This window comes from Myotis lucifugus, unplaced genomic scaffold (assembly GCF_000147115.1).
Source record: "Myotis lucifugus unplaced genomic scaffold, Myoluc2.0 scaffold_37, whole genome shotgun sequence".
Taxonomy (NCBI): domain Eukaryota; kingdom Metazoa; phylum Chordata; class Mammalia; order Chiroptera; family Vespertilionidae; genus Myotis; species Myotis lucifugus.
Genome location: NW_005871085.1, coordinates 3280412 through 3295395, shown reverse-complemented (window position 1 = coordinate 3295395; position 14984 = coordinate 3280412).

The window sequence follows — 14984 nt, the reverse complement described above, 5'->3', positions numbered from 1 at the left end:
GGAGTAAAATTTTAATGGAATTGTCAATGCCACACTTTAACAGAACACTATGTGCTCTGTTTAACTTTAGCCCTCAGTGTTTCACCCAAGAGAGTGTAGGTACAATTTATATTGCACATTAATGAACAAAAAACTAGGGGATGTTACTGAATTAACTGACCACCTCATTAACAATACCATTATCACTGGGAACCCACACCAAATAAGCTCTCTATCTGAACAATAAAAACTGAACCTGAAGCTTGTTAGGCAAAATCAAATTCCATCACCACATCTAATTTAAGGCCTCTGGTAGGATGCTTAAGCAGTTTGGAGAATGATTTTAGACTGCAGATTAATTCAACAAAACATGTCTACTAAATGCATTTCCAGAGAAGAGGGACCATCACTGAAGCCTTACTACAGAAAGTTCTCTAAGAAGAGTGTTTTACTATGGTAGGTTACTTGGCAAGCTATTGCTATGATAGCATTTAGGCATCTTTGGAAAAAGCAGTAGTACTGAGAAAATTGGATTAAAAGACTTTTGAGATGATTGTCTCTCAAATGATATTTCTTTGAAATTTTTTCATTTATCTAGTCCCCACCATGCTGTTTATAGATATGGGTGTGCTGCTTTAAATGAAATAAGGAAACAGTGGAATTTCTGCATCCAGAAACATACCCACTAGTTTGGGTCCTGGCCAATTGGCTTCCCTCTCGCCCCCCATCTCCACACACACATACCAAATGTCCGCTAACTCAACTTCTGAGCCCCTTGGTGGCTAACTGCTCCATGGTCATTTGTCCTTTGCCTTGCCCTGCAGAAGTGGATGTAGACATGTTAGACATGAGCCTTGCCCTTTGCCAGCTGTGAAGACTAGGGAAAACAGATACACCCTGAAAGCAGTGACACAACAGTATATGATGAAAAGACAAAATGAGTGATCCAGAGGAAGCCACAGCAGTGTACTCATGATAGCTTCCACCTTTTTAGAACTCACTATGCAGAGTACTTAATATGTGTTAGTTCATTTAAGTCCCTGCTGACCCCAACTGGTGATTGTCATCCTCATAGATGGGGAACGGCCTTAGGGAAGTAACTTATCCAAGTAAGTTGCTAGGAGAGACTCACACTCAAGTATAACTCCAGAGCTCAAGTTCTTATTAAGCCACTGGGAAAACAGCTTCTCTGAGGCCTGAGGAATTCAGGAAGAGCTTCCTACAAAAAAACACAAAAACAGATGATTTTGAACATTACAGTCAATGCTGTCTTCAAATATACACTGTCCTCCACGCTGCCCTGCCGTATTTCCCCCTAAGAAGGCGTCCCCTTGCCCTTTAGCCATGACCAGAAATGACTCTTTTTTTTTTACCCAAGGGCCCTGAAGGTGGCCACCCCAGCTATGTTATGTTAATATTAAAGGATTCATTTCAATGATTTTCTTCATGGTAACCTCCTTAAGTCTACTGTTAGGGCTCCAGGAAATTGGAGGAACAAAAGATTTTTCTGTGGCCTTGTTTTCTAGACATTACTCATAAGGGTAGAACCTTTGCTAGCCTCCTAGATGAGAGAGGCCTTTATGCCTGCAAAATAAATTCCATGATAATGTCTTAGGTTGATACACTATTTCACATATTTTTCAAAGTGTGCTTTCCTACATACTTCCTCTTATTAATACTTACAAAACCGGACTGAAATATATATGGCAGTATCATTAACCCCTTTTTTCAGATGATAAGACAGACACAAATAAGGTATAACTGGACCCAGGTCACACACTTATAGTTAACAATCTAGTGTCCTTCCATAGCATCTAGCCCAGCAGCAGCCATTCCCTCCACGCTTCCAATCCCCATCAGCACCATTTTCACTCCTAATCATTCCACGGGTATCTAATATTGGTTCTGCTGGGCACTGAGCTAGGTGCTGAGCATAAGGTGATGAACAAGACAAATTTGCCCTGTAGGAACTCTATCGAATGGAGCCAGACATGCAAACATTAGCAATGCTGAGAAGTTGGTGCTCCTGTATGAAATGGGAGAATAGATGAAGAGAAGCTTGGAGGAGGGTTATTCTGACAATGCTGGAATTTTCCAGAATCTTGCAGGAGCAAGAGGGAAGAGAAGGGAAAGAAGTGATAGTTCTAATAGAGGGAATAGCTTGTTGGAAAGCATGGAGATATGAACAGGTACAGCATTGGAGGAGGGGGGTGGGGACAGGAAAGCAAAGATAGGTAAAGGGATAAAATATACAAGTAGAAAGAACACTGAATTAGAAGTCAGCAACAATTGGATTCTTCTCGTTGCTCTGCCCCAAGTTCTGTGACATTGGGCAAGTCACCTCATATCACTCGGTTTCAGTTTCCCAATTTTTGAGGTGAAGGGGTTAGCCATGTGTCTCTGACATGCTGTGATTATATAAACAATGATTCAGAAACAGGGTATGAGGAGTGTTTTACAAGTCCAGAGGAGGGGAAGGCTTCCATAAAAGATCATTAGAGTTGGGCCTCCATAGGTATAGATGAGGAAAAGGAGATTTTCCTACTTTTTACAATGCTTAATGTATTTCATAATTTAAAAAGAAAAAGAGAGTTCCCTTTTCCCCACCAAAATGTTGATTAATAATATCTATTCCAAGGGATACCAAGATGCCTTTTTCCAGCTCTGAATTACACATTCCCTGTTTTTAAGGAGTTCAAAGTACAGTGTGAAAAAACATCAAACCCATGGAAAGGTGATTTAGGGTTTGGAAGCCTGGGTGATGTTCCTTATCTCCTCTCTGCTTCCCAAACCGGAACTGTCTGGGTCACCGAGAACATCCTCAGAGGAAATCCTGTTTTCCCACTTCCTGGTCAGAGACTGGACTCCAGGAAAAGGAGAGATTAGGGGAGAGCCCTGTGTCCTGTCTCTTCACGGGAGGTCTGGGACCAGGAGGGCAAGAGGGACTAATTAAAAACATAATGGAAACAATGACGTAAGGTATCCAAGCTGCAGAGCTCTCAGAAATCACTTGGGTCCTCTTTGTACGAATGAGGACCCTGGGGCCCAAAGAAGAGGAGGGACTGTTCAAGTTCACACAGCTTAGTAAGCACAGAGCTGGGACTGGAACTCAGGACGCTAGCCTCCCAGCATACCATCATATGCCACGGTATTTGCGTCAGTAAGTTAGGTATCAAGCAATCAAACCTCGGCCCCCCCTAACTTAACTCTGGTGCCGTGTCACATATAGAAATTTTTTGATATTTTCAACCATAGTAAAACAAAGACATATTTTTGATATTTATTTTATATATTTAAATGCCATTTAACAAAGAAAAATCAACCAAAAAAATGAGTTCGCGTGTCACCTCTGACACGCGTGTCATAGGTTCGCCATCACTGCCCTAGAGGGACCTGCTCTGTGACTCTCCAAGCCCCCTCCCTGTGTTCCCCTCCCCACCCAGCACAGAGAGTATCTGTGAAAATAGGGAGAGTCCACCGCCCTCACCCCAATCAAGGCCTGCGTGTCTTCACAGCTTGTGTGATCCTGAAACCATTCCTCTCTTTGACAGGGATCTTACAGATGCACTTACACGTTCCCTGTGGCTGGTTTTTAGGACCAGGAAGGTTGGCCAGTTCCACTTCCTCTAAGTTCATGGCCCAGATTCCTGCTGGATGGTGTCCCTCTCCCTCAATTTCTTTCTCCAGGTTCGTCTCTGTCACTCTTATTCAACATACATTTGTGGTGTTCCTCCTCTGTCTGTGCGATAAGCCGGGCCCTTCAAGGGGCTTGGTGGGGTACACAAGCACCCAGATACGTGTGGTCAGCACCATGTTGGAAGGATGTTTAGTAGACACAAGAGGAGGAACTAGAGGCAAAACTTCTTTTCTGCTGGAAGTTTTCCATACTCTTGTCTCTTCCATAATGTTTTTTAAAAAATTTTTTTTTCTGCTGAAACCGGTTTGGCTCAGTAGATAGAGCGTCGGCCTGCGGACTGAAAGGTCCCAGGTTCGATTCCAGTCAAGTGCATGTACCTTGGTTGCAGGCACATCCCCAGTAGGGGGTGTGCAGGAGGCAGCTGATCGATGTTTCTCTCTCATCGATGTTTCTAACTCTCTATCTCTCTCCCTTCCTCTCTGTAAAAAATCAATAAAATATATTAAATTTTTTTTTCTTTATTGATTAAGGTATTATATATATATGTCCTTATCCCCCCATTGTCCCCTACCCCCTCCACTCAGTGGTACATCTACACAATGGAATACTACACTGCGGTAAAAAAGAAGGAATTCTTACCATTTGCAACAGCATGGATGGAACTGGAGAGCATTATGCTAAGCGAAATAAGCCAGTCAGAGAAAGATAAATATCACATGATGCATAACGTTTTCTAGATTATTCTGTATTTTTGCATGTATCAGTAGTTTGGTTCTTTTATATGGCTGGGTAGTATTCTATTGCATGCATGTACCACAATTTGTTTATCCATTCACCTGTGGCTGAGCATTTGGATTATTTCTAGTTTTTAGCTACTATGAATGAAGCTGCTATGAATATTTGTGCACAAGAGTTCTTGTAGCTATATATTTTTCAATTCTCCCAATTAAGTGTGTGTTTATAAACTGTTTGTTGATAAGGAACTGCCAAAGGGTTCTTCCAAGTGGTTGAGTCAGTTTTGCATTCTGTTCAACAACGTAAGAGAATTCCAGTTGCTCCACATCCTCACCAATACTTGGTACATCAGCCTTTTGTGGCACAGTTATCACAGTTTTTAGTTGCATTTCCTAATGCAAGTTTGCACATCTTTCCATGAGATTTTCGGGTATTTGTTTATCTCCTATAGAGTCACTGGGTGTTCTCTGATAGTCACTCAACCTGTCTGTGCTTCAGTTGGTACCTACAAAATGGAGCCCCTGCTTCACGGGTTGTTGTCAGGATCAACTGAAGTAATCTTTAGGAAGTGGTTAGGTCAGTGCCTGGCACCTGGCACTGCCATATAAATGCACCTATTGGGAATTAGCCTGGCTGCCACCAGAGCACACACAGCACATCTCTCAGAGGACAAGCTCAGAGGAGATTCGCTGGAACCCAGAGTCAGGGGAGGGTGGGGCAGAACCACTCGAAAGCCTAGAATTTGGAGTTGAGGGAGAACTCAGCCTTGGGGAGGGGGTGGGGAGGTGGGTGCGGGGTGGGGAACAGGTCAGAGAGGGGACAATGCCTCAGGCCCAAATCTTGGCTGGGCTGTTCTCTCCAGGCTGCTCAGCTCCAGGACCAGACTCCAGACCAACCAGTCTGGGTCCCAACCTCCCCTCCGCCTTGACACCCCAACCGAGGAGCTCCCGGGTTTCCTGCCTGACAAGGCCCCCCCGCTCGGGGCTGGAGGAGGAGGAGGAGGAGGAGGGCTGGCATTTCCTGGCTGGGCCACAAGCGGCGTCACCCGCTCCTGGACGCTGGGACCACGCGCTGACCAACAGGCACCAGATGCTATTTCGGGCGGCGCCCAGCTCAGTTCACAGTTTCCGTTTTTCCACTGACGGGTCGGGTCGGAAACAGGGGAGGGGGAGGTGCAGACGTCACCAGCCCCCAGCCCCAGGCGGGAGGTGGTGGGGCCTGGAGGACAGGTTGGGACCAGCGGGCAGACTGGAATTGGGGGGGAGGAAATGTCTGGGGCAGGGCTGACAAAAGGCTTGCCTCCCTGTTTCTTCTTCACAACTCTCTCGGACACAGGTCATTGCCCCCTAAGTCAAGACAACAGCCTGTTGGTGCCTCAAAGGCACCCAAAGTCAAGGAATTCAAAACCAAATGCAGAATCTTTGGGTGACCATCTAAGGCAGCGGTTCTCAACCTGTGGGTCGCGACCCCTTTGGGGGGTCGAACGACCCTTCACAGGGGTCGTCTAAGACCATCGGAAAACACATATATAATTACATATTGTTTTTGTGATTAATCGCTATGCTTTAATTATGTTCAATTTGTAACAATGAAAATACATCCTGCATATGAGATATTTACATTATGATTCATAGCAGTAGCAAAATTACAGTTATGAAGTAGCAACGAAAATAATTTTATGGTTGGGGGTCACTAAAACATGAGGAACTGTATTAAAGGGTTGCGGCATTAGGAAGATTGAGAACCACTGATCTAAGGGAAGGAGAACCAAAAACCCCGAGGGTTCCTGGATTTCTCCTTCCTCTTCACCCTCCAAATTCTTACAAACCTGGTTTTGTATCCTAAATACATGTCATCTTCATCTGCCTTTTGCCATCTCTTCTGCCAGCATCCCAGTCCACACACCTTGGACCAGGACATTGGCCTCAGAACCTGTCTTTCCACATCCTTCCCACCCACACACACCTCTTCTCCACCTTGCAGTCAAAGACATTCTAGAAATGCAAATCTCCTCATAGGACCCTACACCTACCCTCAAACCAAATAAACAAAAGGGTTCTCTGAAAATCCTTTGGATTGTCCATAGGCTTGGTCAAGCCATCCCAGATTATTTTCTGTTCCTTTCATGAACCTGAGCCCTTCTGCTTTAGCCCTTGACCCACCTGGAGGGCTCTTGATGCTCACTCTTCCACTCACCCTTCAGATCCCACTCTTAGGTCTGAGTCCAGGCATCATTTCTCAGGGAAGCATTCCTTGGCTGAGCTCTCTGATAGGGGAATGGCCAGCCCCTTTTTTATAGGGGCTCAGACATGAAATGACTTGCCCAATGGTGCCACAGCCCAAGAGTAGCAGAGCTGGGCTTTGAACTTGGGTGTAGTGCAGGTTGTGGGGCTGATGGATCAATATTTTGCTCTCACCTCTCTCTCTCTCTCTCTCTCTCTCTCTCTCTCTCTCTCTCCCCATCCCTCCCTCTGTCTCAAAATAAGAAAATCAGTAATACCATGGCACCCTGATTTCCACCAGAGAGCACAGAGGAACACGGGGACTGACAGGCTGCACTGAATTAACTGTATCTTCACGGAGACCTGTCCCGATGGCCAAGGAGGAGACAGGACTCACTGCAGTCACACTCTGGGCTTAGTCCTTGACTGGGATTCAGTCTGTGACCAGGCTAAGGGCTTTTCCCTAGTTCTCAGGTCCCAAAAGGAGCTCAAAACCAGAGGATCTGGAAGGACAAAGCAGCCTGCTCCTGGGGGATTGAGCTGTGGACTGTAAGCTTTAGCCAAGCCACATCTCTCCATGCTTTAATTTCTTTCTCTGTATTAATAGCCCAACCCCCCATACAAGTGTATATATGTTATCCTGGGCTCAGGGATGGGTGAGATTTCATAGATGACTGTCCTCAGCACCACCACCTTTCAGAGATCATTTTATTTAATCCTTACAACTCGGCGAGGTAGGTATTATTTTTCCATTTCAAAGATGAAGAAACGGAGGTTCAGGGCTAAGTGATCTGTAAGACTTGAACCTGTGCTATTTCACTCCACTATAAAAGAATGAACCCGGACACCTTCCATGGGCTAAGCTCCAGTTGCCCATGTCTCCCAGAACCCAGATTTCTACCCCCCAGAACAGATTTCATTCCCTCTAACGAGCTGAGCCCAGATTCCTGCTCCAAGCCTGGGCTCTAGCTGCCTCCTTTCACCAGCTGGGCTCCAGAGAAGGTTTGGTGCTAAATTTGCTTCAAACCCACGCTCCACCACTCACTGAATATGCAACACTGGGAAATTTTCTTGTATTCTCTGTGCCTTGGTTTTCTTGTTTGTAAATTGAGGATAATAATAGTCCCCACCCTCTTAGGATTGTTTATGAAAACTAAATGAGTTAATATTTGTAGAGTGCTTAGCAAGATTAAAATGTTTAAAAATATTGTGAGAGGAGGGATGTTCCTGGGCTCTGGGCTCGGCCTGAAACAGTAGAATGGACATTTTAATCTCTCCACTGACACCAGTTCTGCCTCCATACACGCCCTGGCGTGAGCCCAGTAGGGGACATTCCAGGCAAGCGGCTCCATTTTAGAGCAGAGGAGTCAGGGCTGAATAGGACACTGGAGAAATAATAAACGGAGTTGCAGGGAGGGGTTGGGAGTGATGGTTTTGGCGTCCTGGTCTTCCGAGGCAGGGACAGGGTGCTGGGATGGGAGTCGCTGGAGAAAGGTGCCTGGGAGGCCGTGCAGGGACTGAGGTGGTGGGGGAAGCCCGTGTTTCCCAAGAGGCCTCAGGATCAGAAATGGGGCTGGGCCCGGCGGGTCCTAGACAGCGCGCCCGACTCGCGGCGCAGCGCATTCCGGAGCCGGAGCCCGTCCCAGCTACACGCAACCAGTCCCCATTCCCTCCAGTGAAATTGCCAAATTAAAATGAATCATTTGGCCCATAATGGCCGAGGCGCTTATCGAGGGCGAGCGGACCCGCGGCAGCGCCTTATCTCCGCGGCGCACACGGCCCCGGCGCGCCTGGGCCCATGCTAACGAGGCCTGGGACGTGAGCGGGATTAGAGCGAGTTAGTGGCGGAGCCAGTGCGGCGCGCGCGCGGGCGGGGGGCGGGGGGGGGGGAACGGAGCGGGGGAGGGCCTCCGCACAAGGACCCGGCCTCAAAATGGCCACACGCGTCCCCCCGTAGCTGCAAAACGTGAGCATTCTAGCCTCTTTCTAGGGGGACAGCAACCTGCGGCCTCGCAAAGAATTCCCCAGCATTTTCCTCCCTCTTCCCCCCGACTCCGCTCCTGGTCCCTCGGTTTCTTTCGAGGGGGAGGGGGGCATTTTCCACGGACGCCGTCGCGCCTGCCGCCGCCGCCCCTCCCGCCTTGGAGACTCTCTTCCTTCCTTCCCTTTTCTCCTTACGCAATATACAGCAATGCGCGAGGCGGTGGTTGGTTTCCATTTCTTCTTCGCGGTTGTGTGCATGCGGTGGGATTGTGAGAGCGCGCGTGAGCGCTGGGCAGTGTGGGCTTCTTCCCCGTGTGGTCTTCTCGGCGATCGGTGGTGGGGTCCGAGTGGGATGGTGGCTGCGCTGTTTGGGTGTGTAGATTTGGGTTCTTCGCGGTCCCTCTGCGTTTTCAGCGGTGTCTGTAATGGTTAGCTTGCCTCCTCAGTTGGAGTCTGGTTCTGTGTGTGGGTTGTGTGGCCCTGGCGACGGTGTCTGGACGGGTTCGGTGTTGTGTTGGGCATGTGTGATCGCGACTAGGTGGGGCTGCGTGTCCCTGGGCGATTGCGTTGGACCGATTTCGTTGTGTCAGGCTGGACAATGCGCGGGCCTGACCACGTCGGTGTGTGGGGCAGAGTGGCGTTGTGTTTACTCTGCTCCCCTTCTACGGGGCTAGACCGTGTGTGGCCCTGTCGCCTGGATCGTGTGCTGCGTGCTGTGTCCTGCAGGAGTGCGTTTGCACATCGCTGGCGGGTAGCGGGAAAGGCGAGCGAGAGACGGAGGCGCACGTTGAGGAGGTGGCCTGGGGGTGCGGGGAGGGATTTCACATTTTATTCCAAAGGATGTGTTTGGAAGTCACCGATGGCTTCGATGGGCAGACGGAGCTGCTCTGTCCGGAGGCCGGTCCGTGCCCTGGCGTTTCAGGGATCTGCTGATGAGCGGGAGGCTCTTCCAGCCGGGAGCCTTGGGCTCGGGCTCCAACCGCACTCGCATTCGGGCTTTGTCCATTTCTGGTCAGTTTCTCCGGTCGTGGCTGCTGGACGCTACGCGAGAGGCCGGGAAGAGGCAATGGGCACATTCCCCAGGCCCGGCGCCTCGGGTGGGGACCCTCGGGATCATCTCCAAGGAACATTTCCTTCCCATCCCTTCCCTGGTGAGCGACATTCCCGCGTGGGTCGGGTGCCCGTCGCATCGGTGTCCGGGTCTGGGCTCCGAGGGACGGAGTCAGTGCTGCCCTAGCTCCGGAAGAAATGGTTTTGTTTTGCCAGTTATTGTGGGTTGTAACGTCACTATCACCATCTTATTTTAATTAAAATAATGGTTCAGGAGCGAAGCGGCTTTTTTCTTCTAGTTTCTTTGGATCTATAACAAAGCCGCGCGGCTTCGCCCAGCAGCCTTCTGGCCTTTTAAGCTGCTGGGTGTAGGGCAGGGAGGGAAAATGGAGAGGGACAAACACAGAAGCTCGATCTACAGCAAAAATCAACCTCGCCCTAAGACACCGGGAATGGGTGGGTTCCCTCGGCCTCCCCCGCCCCCATGTGCATTAGAAGAGGAGAAAGAGAATCTCCCACAGTGAATTGAAACCGCAGGGAAGAATTGTTCCTATATTTCCACCAAAGTCGGGGCAAAAAAGAAAAAAAAAGGAGGCCTTTGCAATTAATCCAAAACTTCCATGAGTGCTCATAAACTGGGTGATTTAGGCAAAATAAATTAAACAAAACCCTTTGGGGGGAGGAGCAAACTAAATCTGGCTACTGCTACACCCTGGGAAGCAGCAATGGGTTTGTTTTTATCCTCCTTCCCCTCTTGTTTATTGCTGTGAGGAATTATTAGAATTCTCCCCTTCTCTTGCGGCTCTGAATGCAGAAAAATCGAAATTCGTTGTGTAGGGATGGTTGAGGGGAGGTGGCGTTTATTTCTTTTCTTTTTTAAAAATTAAATTTATTGGGGTGACATTGGTTAATAAAACCATATAGGTTTCAAGTGTCACAATAAAACATCATCTGCATAGAGCACCTGGCGCTCGTCGCCCAAAATAGTCTTTCTGTCTCCATTTTCTCTTCTCTTTCCCCCCTTTCTTTCTTGATTTCTTTCTTTCTTTATTCCTTCTTTCTTGGGTTCTTTCTTTCTTCCTTGATTTTTCTTTTTCTTGATTTCCTTCCTTCCTTCCTTCCTTCCTTCCTTCCTTCCTTCCTTCCTTCCTTCCTTCCTTCCTTCCTTCCTTCCTTATTTCTTAATCAATAGGAAGAAAAGGGTCCTGGATAGAGCAAATACCCCTACCCCCCATTCCTCTTGGGTCCCCGCGGTTCCAACGCCATTCAGGCAGGAAAAGTCTTTGAATTGGGTTCTGGTTTCGTTTTGGGCTGGAGGTAGGCAGGTGGGGGTCCTGGAGAGAATGGGGCTCTCGAGGGTCTGCCCCATGGACCAGGGGTCTGAAAACGGGATCTCCTTTTCCAATACACATGCCCCCACCCCATCCCCCAACACACACCCCCAGGCCAAGCTGCAGACGGCTGCTGCTCCCCCTGACCCGGTCCCCCAGCCAACCGCGTAGACGCGCCAGTGCCTCGCACACGCACTGGCTCACACTGAACCAGACGCCCAGGCTGGGGTCCGAAATGCTGGGCGAGCTGTCGTTGTGCTTGGGCTCCGTTATCCCTGATTGGTCGGGTGCGGGTTCTTCTTTATGGGGCGGGGGAGGCTCCGAGCACCTGCCGATGCGGGGCGGGACGCAGCTCGCGATTCCCTGGGCTGGCGAGGACGTGAGGTAATTCCCAGCCATTGACCCCCATTTCTCTCTCGCCCTCCCTCTCGCCCTCCCTCTTTCTCTCCACCCCCATCTTTCCTGGAAACTCGATTTGGGCGCGGCAGACCGCCCGGCACCACACCGCGGCCTAACTGCCGGTCTCCGGGCGAGAGCGGGGCAAGCAGACACCCCCGCCCGCCGCGACCCGCACCCGGGCTCCCGCCCCCCTCCCGCGGAGGAGTGGACCGCCTATGCAGAGGGGCCGGTCTCCCTAAATATGCCCCAGGTGAGTTTGGGGGGGACGCTGCCTGTGGAAATGGTGACCAGGAAGGTCTTGGGTTCCGGCCCGTATGCGGAGGCTCAGGACGGAGGACGGTCCAGGCTCCGATGGAGGGAGAAGGGGAGGAAGGGCCCAGCGGCGGGATCCGGGACCTGCCTCCGCCGCGGACTGGCCTCTGGGCCTCGGAGGGTTCCAGAGGCCCTTCCTTGTTCTACCCTCAGCAAAAACAGCTCGTTTTTGTTTGTTTGTTTGTTTTCACAACTAGTTAACCAGAACCTCAGTCCCCGGGCTGCTACCATCGGTTCTGTGGACGTGCCCCTAACCGTGGGGCGGCTGGATCCCTAGATCCGGGGGCGCGGGCTGTCTGCGCCCGCAGATCCGGCGGCAGGAAGAAGGCCGCAGCCGGCCTGGCGAGCGCGGTCCCAGCTCGGTGGGCCCCGACCTGGGCTTAACGCCAGGGTGGGGCGCGCTGGACTCCCCTCCTCCCCACCCCCCAAGCAGCAGGGGGAGAGCGGTTCTATTTACTGATGCTGTCGGTTCTCGTGCGAGCTCGGGGCTTCCCCAGGGGGTCAGGCGGGTGTGGGTGCAGTGGGAGGACTGGAAGCCCGGTCTCCGGCTGTGGCCTCGGACGCTGCAGAGGCTGTTTTATATGAGCAATTCTCCGTATGGGGAATGGGGAGTTGCCTGAGACCCGGTGCCTCCCCTCCACCTCCCATACCCAACCCCAGGAGCGCCCCAGATCCCCTGACTTGTTCAGGTGCAAGGACACCTTATGGCAGTTGGCAGCTGGAGATGAAAACCCGGGGTTGGGTGCTGCGAGCTGGGTCTCGGTTGCACAAAGACAGATGCATTGTAATGGTCGAATTCGCTAGTGCCATTCCGTTTGAAACCTTCTCCCCCTTCCTTCATCTTCCCCAAATAAAAACAAATAAACAAAAATCACTGGGCTTTCTCGTTAGTAATCTTAAAGAAGCCAAGTGATGGGGTCTAGTAGCTGAAAACCGACAACCAAAGTTGCGTGTGAGGCCTCCTGTGGAGCATAGACCCCCGGCCTGGATGATACCAGTTGCAGAAGTGCCCCGTGGATTTTCCTGAGATCCCGGGAAGGTTGAGGAGGGGTCCGCCACAGACCCTGGGGACCAATCGTAGGTTTCCCACAGGGAACCTGGGAGATACAGTTATTTCTAGGCATCTAGAGAGGGCATTTGGGGCAGGGTCAACTTATCTGGAATATGGACTCTCCTCGCTCCTCTGGGATTCACTCCTACGCTGAGCAGGGGAGCCTGGGATTAATCAGAGGATATAAATGTGTCATAAGGAGAGCCTGCGCTCAGTCCTGCGATTGCGCTGGGCATCACTTGTCACTGGGCTAGACACTGGGACTGAAGCACGTGTCACTGGGCGCATCACGCATTGGGACAGTAAGGTAGGGAGCCGGCACCTGGGGGCTTGTGTATTGTGTCACGGAATGGTCATTTCTGGTGCATTTCACTGCTGCGGGGGAGCCAGGAGGACCTACAGCTATACCTTGGGTACATTTTTAATGGCCAGTGTCGTGGCGGTTCCCTTCTGTGGATACAGATCTATTGTTTCCACCATGATCGTAAACTCGCTTCCCGTGAAGCCTTGTGGACCCATTGCTTTTGCAGCTTGTCTCAGGGAAATTTGTTGTTTCTGGGCCGGGCTTCAGGGCTGGCAGACCCAGGGAAGGAGTGCAATGTGAATGGCGATTCTCCACTGGTGTGTGTGTGTGTGTGTGTGTGTGTGTGTGTGTGTGTGTGTGTGTCTGGTGGCAATTGAGCTGATCTTCGGAGGAGGTTTCAAAAAGTCGGGTGTCTTCTCTGGGTGGGGGTAGGTGGGCGGGGGAGGATTGTGGCCAGGTCCACTCCGGTCTTGAGCAGTGCAGTGACAAAATGGAAGCTCAGTAGCTGCCGTGAATGATGAGATGGACTCTGCTGGGGCTGAATTGGAGTTTGGGGTATTTATTTTCTGCTATAAAATACCCCAATTATATAATTCTGAGAACAAAAATCTTACTTTGAACATCTTATGAAGCCTGTCGAGTTGATTATATTTTTTATTTATATATTTTAAAATAAAACAACTTAAAGGCATCCGCAACCTCTGGGCCCAGAGTCTCATGGTTTTTTTGGTTTAGTTCTTGATGGGGCCTGGCTCCACTGGCATCAGCGCGGGGTGCTGGAAGGAACGGCAGGAGTGCTCTGTGGTGCAGTGGAGCCTCTGTGATGATCCCGGAGTATGGTTGTGAGGAGAGGAATGGCCTGAGCTCCAGGGACACACAGGGAGGGCAGATATGGAGGATAGTGTAGTGAGATCAGAGTTCTGGTCCTGCTCTGTCGCAAATTGGCGTGGCTTTGGGCAAGGCAGTGGTCCCCTGGGCGGCCCAGTCTCCAAGTCAATAATAATGTTTACTCGAGCCATTGTGTAGTGCTTTTAAATGCATAAGGAGGTATTTCCTAGAGGACAACGCTAAGGCAGAAGGGGGTGGGGGAGGGCGGGAGGAGTTCAAGGGCCTTTAGGACACCTCTTCCCAGGTGTGGATGGGAGCCCACACCCCATATCCTCAGGGGCACCCTATGAATGTGTTGGCTCTGTACTGCCTGGGCCGGGCCTCCCTTCCAGACCCGACCTCACTTCCGAGTCCAGCTGAGCAGAAGAGGGAGGAGTGTGCAGGGAGGTAGGCCAGGATCTCCATCTTCCCTCCCTGATGTCTCACCTCCAGTCCTGGGGGGAGTAAAGGGAGGCTGGGGTTTCCAGCAGCTGCACAGAAGACACCCTCGCGGGGGGTGAATATATGTTGAAATGGGGTGCTGGTTCCCTGGGATAATTCTCTGGCAGCTCCAGCAGCGTGGACCCCAGGCTCTGCAGCCTCCATTCCCTAAACTTCCTGCTCGCACCCCACCACGTTTCTAGGTACGCGTGGCGGTAGGCTGGAGGCGGTATTGCTGAGAGGCTCTTCAGGCACCCCCACCTCCGCGGGGCCGATTCCCCGCCAAAACCCAAGGGGAGGGGGGCTGGGAGGAACTCGGTCGGGGATTTGTTCCCTCCTCTTCCCTTGCGGCCTGAGAAGGGGACGGGGTGGTATTTCTCTCTCGCCTCTTTCTACATTTCCTTCCTCCTTTCCCCCTTCTGTTTTTCCTCCGCTGACTCTATGCCTTTTCTTCCAGAGTCTCTGTTGTCTTTCTCCACCTCCGTCCTCTTGCCCCCCGTCTCTGTTTCCCAGGCACCCTCCCCTCTTCTCCCAAACCAGAGACACCCCCCCCTGTCCTCCCTCCCCCCCGGCCCGCCAAGGCGGCTATGCCCCCGAGGGCCCAAGGTGCGCCCACGTGGCTCTCCGTCTGTCGCCTTTTCTCACTCCGGGCGGGAGTTCTTTTTTCAGCCTT